The following is a 10,000-nucleotide window of genomic DNA, read 5'->3' on the forward strand; positions in this document are numbered from 1 at the left end:
CAGTATCATGTCGGTTAAAGGAAAAAATCTACTTGCCAACCCCATTTTGTCACTGAACCACTGAATGATGTTTCATCATTAAATATGACAGTTAAGAATACATTTTCTCTCTATTCTCCCTGTAGGGCCTCCAAGTATCCCTAGGGGTACGTACATGTACCCATAGGGGTACGTATACTGTACAATGTAAAAAATGTTGAGGTCAGGCCTAAATGGGTTAACCCATTCTGACCTGAGATCAGATTCATACGAGGTTTCCACTGGACACACACTGGTCTGATTAACCCATTCTGACCTGAGATCAGATTAAAAAAATGTCAGTCGTTCTTCGATTTAAAAAAAATGGCAGACCTACAAGCTCGTATCGCGCCACTCGGTGGCGCGATATGAGCTTGTAGATCTGCTATTTTTCAATAGATAAAGCATAACATGATGCCGACACCAAAATGGGTGCCCGGTCAGAATGGGGTTAATACATTGTAGAGCCCTAATGTTTAATCAAACATTAGGAGCCGAATCCATGCCAATATTATCTGTGTGTTCGTAAAAGAAAATGCGTAAAAAAGAAATCTGTAAAAGAAAAATGCGTAAAAAAACAATCTGTAAAAGAAAAATGCGTAAAAAAACAATCCGTAAAAAGAAAATGCGTAAAAAAACAATATGTAAAATAAAAATGCGCAAAAAAACAATGTGTAAAAGAAAAATGCGTAAAAAAACAATCTGTAAAAGAAAATGCGTAATATATACGGATAGTGTTTTTTTGTGTTTGGACTTACGAACAGAAAAAATGCCAACCTCAGTTACAGATGGTTTTTTTGGTTCCTCAGTGAAATCACTGCCAAAAATCACATGACGGCTGAGAACCAATCACGTGAGGCCTTTTCCTCTACCCAATCAAAAAGCTCCATAAGTCTGCCTGGCAACTGAGGTTGCCATGTTTGTCTGGGGCTACGTTATAAGTATAAGTATAAGTTTATGAGTTACAAGTTTAGCTATATATCCATATCTTGTCTTAAAACAACCACTCAATGGCCAATTGACTAATTCATTATTTTAGTAGCCTATATTAAATAGGGGGGTCTCAAGGTTCGGGGACCCCCAGGGACGCCCCAGTGACCCCCAAATGGTAACTCTGTCATTTCTCAATTGTTTTGTACGGGGGTGGGCTCGTTGGAATCTTGTCGCCCCCCTGGGGGCGCATTGGGGGTCTCAAGGTTCAGGGACCTCCAGGGACCCCCCGGGACCCCCCAGGGACGCCAAAATGGTAACTCTGTCATTTCTCAACCGTTTTGGATGGGGGTGGGCTCGTTGGAATCGTGTCGCCCCCTCTGGGGGCGTTCTTAGGGTTTTGGAGGTTCGGGGACCCCCCGGGACCCCCCAGGGACCCCCAAATGGTAACTCTGTCATTTCTCAACCGTTTTGGATGGGGGTGGGCTCGTTGGCATCGTGTCGCCCCCCTGGGGGCGTCTTTGGGGTCTCAAGGTTCAGGGACCCCCAGGGACCCCCCGGGACCCCCCAGGGACCCTAAAATGGTAACTCTGTCATTTCTCAACCGTTTTGGACGGGGGTGGGCTCGTTGGAATCGTGTCGCCTCCCTGGGGGCGTTCTCAGGGTTTTGGAGGTTCGGGGACCCCCCGCGGTAACAAGAAGACTCGCCCCGTTTCTGTTTTCCTCCCATAAATTTCCCCAATGTGAGGGGTGGGAGAGGCTGGACAGCAGACGGCTGGACTTTGAATTTCTCTAACTATAAACTTTCATGACAGCAGACAGCCTAAGTACAAATATAATTTATGAAAATCTACTACAGTAAAGTCTGTTCACAGAAGTTGTTGTAGGATATGTGGGGATTATCTGACGAGGTACCATTTGAGTGTGCAAAACCTTACATAATTATACTAAATAATACTAAATTCTTTATAGGGTCAATATAAGTAAAATAATATAGCCTTTCTACAGGAGTATCTTTTTATATTTTTCCAAAAAGAATACAAACAGCCAATAGCATATTACAAAGTTATCCCCCTCACTGGGGAAAATTCCGGGAGGAAAAACGGGCAAGCACCGGGTCGAGTCTTCCGGTATTCCCCCCGTGACCCCCCAGGGACCCCAAAATGGTAACTCTGTCATTTCTCAACCGTTTTGGACGGGGGTGGGCTCGTTGGAATTCTGGGGGCGTCTTTGGGGTCTGAAAGGTTCAGGGACCCCCAGGGACCCCCCGGGACCCCCCAGGGACCCTAAAATGGTAACTCTGTCATTTCTCAACCGTTTTGGACGGGGGTGAGCTCGTTGGAATCGTGTCGCCCCCTCTGGGGGCGTTCTCAGGGTTTGAGGTTTGGGGACCCCCCGGGACCCCCAAATGGTAACTCTGTCATTTCTCAACTGTTTTGGACGGGGGTGGGCTCGTTGGAATCGTGTCGCCTCCCTGGGGGCGTTCTCAGGGGTTTGGAGGTCCCCTGGGGGCTCCCACATTTTTCTTTTACAGATTGTTTTTTTACGCATTTTTCTTTTACAGATTGTTTTTTTACGCATTTTCTTTTTACGGATTGTTTTTTTACGCATTTTTCTTTTACAGATTTCTTTTTTACGCATTTTCTTTTACGAACACACAGATAATATTGGCATGGATTCGGCTCCATAGTGGATCCACTCATAATTTCGATGCCACATGGGTCCGACACGTGGCATTGCGTGTGGTTAGGGTTGGGGACAAATTGGACAATGTTAGTCATGGAGCGAGTGAGCAAGCTTGCGTCAGTGGCACATCAACATAAAGCCCCGAGTGCATTTCCTCTATCACAGTTTTAGTTATTTCTGGGTCTTGGCTCTCTTGAGTGGATGTTGTTATGTCCAAATAAATGACTCACCTAATGCATCCATTAGCTCGTATGTTTTAGTTTTTCTCTTCTCCATCTTCCTCCAAAAACAGCTAATGGATGGGTGCTCAAAACACCTTAGTGGTCAGGAGGTATAGCTACACGCACATCCCAGTAAATTCAACGGGAGCTCGAACAAAATAAATAAACTGAAAAAGGAGAAAGTCTGCACACCGTTTTAAAAGCTCACAAAAAAAACTTTAATTACCAGAGCAGAAGAAAACATAATTTCGGCCTCCTTCTCCTTGCTCAAAAAACCTTTCATTCATACCATTAAGGCAGTAAATGATCCTGTTATATATACTAGTCCTTACCCATTGTATGGACAATTTCCCCCCATAAATATGAACCTTGAGACCCCCAAAGATGCTCCCAGGGGGGCGACAAGATTCCAACGAGCCCACCCCCGTCCAAAACAGTTGAGAAATGACAGAGTTACCATTTGGGGGTCCCTGGGGGGTCCCCAGGGGTCCCCGAACCTTGAGACCCCCAAAGACGCCCCCAGGGGGGCGACACAATCACAACGAGCCCACCCCCGTCAAAAACGGTTGAGAAATGACAGAGTTACCATTTGGGGGTCCCCGGGGGGGTCCCGGGGGGTCCCCGAACCTTGAGACCCCCCTATTTAATATAGGCTACTAAAATAATGAATTAGTCAATTGGCCATTGAGTGGTTGTTTTAAGACAAGATATGGATATATAGCTAAACTTGTAACTCATAAACTTATACTTATACTTATAACGTAGCCCCAGACAAACATGGCAACCTCAGTTGCCAGGCAGACTTATGGAGCTTTTTGATTGGGTAGAGGAAAAGGCCTCACGTGATTGGTTCTCAGCCGTCATGTGATTTTTGGCAGTGATTTCACTGGGGAACCAAAAAAACCATCTGTAACTGAAGTTGGCATTTTTTCTGTTCGTAAGTCCAAACACAAAAAAACACTATCCGTATATATTACGCATTTTCTTTTTACAGATTGTTTTATTACACATTTTTCTTTTACAGATTGTTTTTTTACGCATTTTCTTTTTACGGATTGTTTTTTTACGAATTTTTCTTTTACAGATTGTTTTTTTTACGCATTTTTCTTTTACAGATTGTTTTTTTACGCATTTTCTTTTTACGGATTGTTTTTTTACGCATTTTTCTTTTACAGATTTCTTTTTTACGCATTTTCTTTTACGAACACACAGATAATATTGGCATGGATTCGGCTCCATAGATGGCACATTAATGCATGTATCCACATTAAATGTTGATGATTGATAAGTTCATGCGGGCATCAATAGATCGTTGAATACGAGCTCTGCGATGGAATTAGAAGGCACACATCTCTCTGATACATCCCGAAAATTCGCATGCGTGATGCAATATCGAATTAAACCAAACTTTAATGATTTCACAGTCATTAAAAGCGAGGTGTCTGATGTCGTTTTAATGAAGGCTGCCGTGCAGAGCAAGAGGCCAACTGGTATGAAAAGCACCAAGTTTAAAAAAATTCCCCCCCTGCATTTTGTTTCCTCGTTAATCTTAAATTATTCAAGCTAATACACTTTAAACTGTGGCTTGGACAGCTCCTTTCATTCGACCCCCCCAGCCCCCATCCAGCCGGCCCTCCATTCATGTTGTCTGCTTATCTTTTCCTCTGATTCCCAGCTTCATGTTCTCACTTTAACCCATTCTGAACGGGCACCCATTTTGGTGTCAGCATCATGTTATGCTTTAGCTATTTAAAAATAGCAGATCTACAAGCTCATATCGCGCCACCGAGTGGCGCGATACGAGCTTGTAGGTCTGCTATTTTAGAAAAATCGAAGAGCAACTGACATTTTTTTAATCTGATCTCAGGTCAGAATGGGTTCATCAGACCAGTGTGTGTCCGGCGGAAACCTCGTTATGAATCTGATCTCAGGTCAGAATGGGTTAATGAGCTTTGCCTTTGGTATATATTGCACTGTGTACACCATCAAGGTCATCTCATCTCTCTCTATATCATGAATACATTCCATTTACACGATTATTTGTTATTTAATTGGTGCGTGTAGGGTTGTGTGCGTTTGTGTGTATACCTGCAGGCAGCACTTGTGAAGGCACAATGTTCCCACAAGAATAGTAGAATTTGAGAAATAGTCATTTGTGAGGACAATTAAATGTCCCGGTACTTACACAAGAAATGTTTTCTCCCTTTTTAACTGTAGGCTATGATGATTTCCTTTTTTTTTCCCCATAGAAGTGTATAATTGTATACGTCTTTAAATGTTCTGATGTAAACAAAGTCTTGCAAAGTGCATTTCCTGTTCATAGCTTTTGCATTGACCAGTACTTTTGGTTTGAACTGTATCCTTTTCTATATCCCATTCTGACCGGGCACCCATTTTGGTGTCAGCATCATGTTATGCTTTAGCTATTGAAAAATAGCAGATCTACAAGCTCATATCGCGCCACCGAGTGGCGCGATACGAGCTTGTAGGTCTGCTATTTTTGAAAAATCGAAGAACGACTGACATTTTTTTAATCTGATCTCAGGTCAGAATGGGTTAATCAGACCAGTGTGTGTCCGGCGGAAACCTCGTATGAATCTGATCTCAGGTCAGAATGGGTTAACCGGAAATAGCCTTGTATAGCCTATTCTATTCTATAGCCCCCGGCTTGATGGTCGTCGAAAACCATCAAAAACTACATGATTCTTATTTAAAAAAAAAATCATCATAGAAAATCATGTCGTGAAAAACAAACCCATCAAAAACGACATACTTCTACTTCTACTCGAGTATGATTTAAGTCACGTAAACAGCTCTTCCACTTGGATATTCTGTACACCACAAGTAGAATACGTTTAGTCTGAAAAAAAAAAACCCAAAAACATTTTCAATATCCCACTGTGAGTTTTAATTTCATGCGGTCAGTAGTGCCTTTTTTTGGGGGGGGTCGAGCAATAGGCATCACATTTCTCATGAACGATTGCAATCCATGCATTTGTGGCTTTCAGGTGGGGTAAAATGTCAAAGGATAAAAATAAATAAAAACAGCAATCAAAGCTGGGGGGGGATTCTGCATTCCCATCCCACCTCTCGTATCCATTAAGTTAAGCCATTCTGACCGCACCCATTTTGATGTCAGCATCATGTTATGCTTTAGCTATTTAAAAATAGCAGATCTACAAGCTCATATCGCGCCACCGAGTGGCGCGATACGAGCTTGTAGGTCTGCTATTTTTTGAAAAATCGAAGAACGACTGACATTTTTAGAATCTGATCTCAGGTCAGAATGGGTTCATCAGACCAGTGTGTGTCCAGTGGAAACCTCGTACGAATCTGATCTCAGGTCAGAATGGGTTAAGCCACAGACAGACAGAATGAGCAGGTGACTCCAGAACCATGGACGGGGCTCATAAATAAAGGATGAATCCGGTGCCGCCTCAGGGTCAATAGTCATCCAGCTCCACAGCTGCCATTCTTCATCTAATACAGCAGTAGCCTCATCATATTCAGTCAACACAGTCCATATATATAAATATTCCTCTGTAATACAAACTTCCTTTCAAAATGTCCGCTGGCTGTGTGCGGCCTCCATCCGCGGCCCTGAGGGTGTCATCCGATTCGGTGTGAAATACTAATCTCCGCATCGATCCAGATGGGGCCATATCGACAGAGAGATCATATAAATATACATACCTTATTAAAAGCCATACCCCCGCCCCCCCCCCCCCCCCCCCTAGGCCACAGTGGGGGCATCGACTATAATATTGGCACAGGTATAAGTGTAGTCTCTTGGGGAGGGGAGGGGGGGTTAATGTGCGCTGGAAGATGTGTAGAGGGGATGCTGGAGGGAGGGGGAAGAGATGGGAGTCTGTTTTCACTGACCTCGGTGACAGCCGTGTGACTTGATGATGACACGGGTCGATGAACATGTATGGAGCAGTCCATTTGTGTTATACGCGCGCGCACACGCACAGACGCATGTGCGTGCACGCGGATGTGTGCATTCACTCGGATGCACGGACTGCACTCACACACGGACGCACGCGCGCAGATATACGCACGCATGCACTCACACACACACATGATGCACGAATGCACTCACGCACGGACGCACGCAAAGATGCGCGCGTGCACTATAACGAATGAATTGCACTGGCAGATGTGTGTATTAGTGTGGTGACGACAGGCTAATGGTTGGGGTAGTTATTTTATTCCAGTTAAATTCACCCCATCAGACCTGCCATGTTCCTTCGTCAATTTGACACTTTAAAACAAATGGACCAAAAAACCTTCATGTTACATTTATTTTAGTCTCTCAACCCCAGATTGCATTTATAAATTAACACACGCAGGATTTGACTGTCAAGAATCTTGACAGTCCCACTCCCATTGGATCTCGACTCAAAATCCAATGGGAGACGGGGCAGTGTTTGTCCAACATAAATAACATCCCTGTACCAGTATATAATTAATGGACTGTCTATGAAATAATTGATTGGTGTGTGTACTAGACTGGCATATTACGTGGTGTAAAATTGACAAAGGGCATTTCTTTTTTTCAAACTAGAGAGAGAATATCTCCGATAGTTGTAAATACATGTCCAAAAAACCATGGTGTTTATTGATAAAGCTTCTCATTCTCCCACGGATTGGGGCTAGAGGGAACATGCAGCAGTTGCTGCAGACGTTCATTACGGTGGAAATCGGCATCTGTGGAAAAAGGTTATCTGGAGGCCTGATGGCGTTGCTTGCTCCGCCGCTGGAATAACAAGTCCATGTTATCCCAGCAGTGGATAAGGTTGCAGGGGCTCACACTAGGCACACAAGTACACACATCTCCACACAGAAACCTCTTATCGCAATACTATTTTTCCCCCTAAAAGCAGGGGTCCTCAATAGGCGGACCGCGGTCCACGACCGGGACCGCCTCTCTGTGGACCCTGAACTTGACAAAATAAAAGTGTTCCTTGTGCCTCAACACAATACTTCTCATGTGAATTTTTGGAGGGGAATATTTGTGAAACATTTATTTCCATATGCTGTATACACCCCAGTATTGGTTGGTTGGGAGGGGATCCGATTTTGTATAAGCTTGCCTTGGTGTGACTGTACTAAACAGGCATAGAGCCCCGCTCTCCGCTTGGCTGCTGAGTGGCCCACGCCGCGCTCATGGGACCGGACCTTAAGTCTTTTTCAAAAAGTTATTAGTGGACCTTCAGCATTTCTAGTTGAGGACCCCTGCCCTATAAAGTAACGCCCTACAATTTGATTCCAATTATCATACTACAACTACAGTGTCATCCAAAAGCATCAAAAGTATAGCAGAACCACAAGCTAGAAACATGACGCAGAGCAAGCAACGCAGTTTGGGCTTGTAGATCTGCTACCTTTTTGCCATTTCTACATTTGAATCCAGAGAAGTAACAGTTTTGGACATAAGAGGCTTCCACCCGACAGGCGTGACTTATTCTGAACTCTCCCCAGAAAAGGCCAATGGCAAGACTATACCGTTATATGTTTATACCATTTTCATTTTATTACACTGGCACGACTACAAAACACATTAGGCCATTGTTGAAATAACTGACATTTATTAATCTCTCAAATTATTTACACAGCCGATACACTGTATCCATCATCATATGCAATCAATATACATTCCATGATTACAAAATGTAATTATTATAACATGTTTTGGAGTTCATAAGTTTAGACATATGTAATTAAATTGTTCTCCAGACTCAAGGCATTGGCAAGTGAAGTTTACAAAGCAGTTGTCGTTTTCCTTCGTTGAAATAGGCACCGAGTTCCACAGAGAAGAAGCACTTAGTTCATACAGTAAGTGGATTTAAGGAATTCACAGTGCCTGATATTGGAAAACGTCACACATCTTGTATCATCAGATATAGTGGATGAGCAGCCAACCCCCGTCTGCTGGTGTCGGAAAAAACATGGCACACGGCGCCAAAAAAAAAGCGATTTTAATCATTTTCTGTACCGCTACAATCTACGAGCAACATGAGAGCAGAGGACCACCTTTCCTTTTTGGGTACGATGTGCAGAGAAAGGTAAAAACTCACCAGTGTCGCACTCTGCCGGCAGCCTATACGAAGCAGGAACCTGATCTCATGTTATGCTTTATCTATTGAAAAATAGCAGATCTACAAGCTCGTATCGCGCCACCGAGTGGCGCGATACGAGCTTGTAGGTCTGCTATTTTTGAAAAATCGAAGAGCGACTGACATTTTTAGAATCTGATCTCAGGTCAGAATGGGTCAATCAGACCAGTGTGTGTCCAGTGGAAACCTCGTATGAATCTGATGTCAGGTCAGAATGGGTTAAGACTCACCCGTGGTTTCCACGTGCGGTTAGCCTTAGGTCAAAGGGTTTGGGGTATAGGGTGTCGGACTGTTGTATGTCGGACCGTCAGGATGTTGGAAAATATATGCACCCGGTTCCAAACTGGGCTGAGGGGCCTTCACGTATCCCCAGTATGAGCTGACTCAGAACACATCCGCATGGCGTTCTTCCATCAACCCTGTGTGCATCATCATAAACTCGACACGACGCTGTCATTAGCTCGGCTAAGCGCTAATCTAATGATTTCCCCCACTGATGACTTGCCAAAAGGGCACTCTCATGTGTACTTCCTTTGTGCCGTCAGTCGAGCTATTAACCCATTCTGACCTGAGATCAGATTCATACGAGGTTTTCCGCCGGACACACACTGGGTCTGATTAACCCATTCTGACCTGAGATCAGATTCTAAAAATGTCAGTCGTTCTTCGATTTTTCAAAAATAGCAGACCTACAAGCTCGTATCGCGCCACTCGGTGGCGCGATATGAGCTTGTAGATCTGCTATTTTTCAATAGCTAAAGCATAACATGATGCCAACACCAAAATGGGTGCCCGGTGAGAATGGGTTAGGAAACACAAGTGGAAATGGACCCATTAATTAAACAGTCAACACTCAAGACATAATTAGCGGCGGCGGCAAATCCGCATCAAATCTCTCTCCGTGCAAAATGGAATGCTGAACGACGAGGCGCACTAGCGGGCCTCCGGGTAATCTCAGAGCAACCGACAATCCAAAAAAAAATAGCTTTAAGACGGCGAGAGCACAAGAGTACAAGATTATGACAT

General features: G+C 44.0%; 1 protein-coding gene across 1 annotated transcript in view; it reads right to left on the reverse strand.

Moving 5' to 3' along the window:
* Window positions 1-9,655: 9,655 nt before the first annotated feature.
* suclg2 (succinate-CoA ligase GDP-forming subunit beta) overlaps window positions 9,656-10,000 on the reverse strand; it is a 170,281-nt gene continuing 169,936 nt past the window's right edge. The window contains exon 11 of the mRNA XM_083771306.1: window positions 9,656-10,000. This exon is cut by the window's right edge and continues 2,083 nt beyond it. The gene's annotated coding sequence lies outside the window, so the exon portion shown is untranslated.

The sequence above is a fragment of the Protomyctophum parallelum genome (genome assembly GCF_964188405.1).
Source record: "Protomyctophum parallelum genome assembly, chromosome: 8".
In the NCBI taxonomy this organism is placed as follows: Eukaryota; Metazoa; Chordata; class Actinopteri; order Myctophiformes; family Myctophidae; genus Protomyctophum; species Protomyctophum parallelum.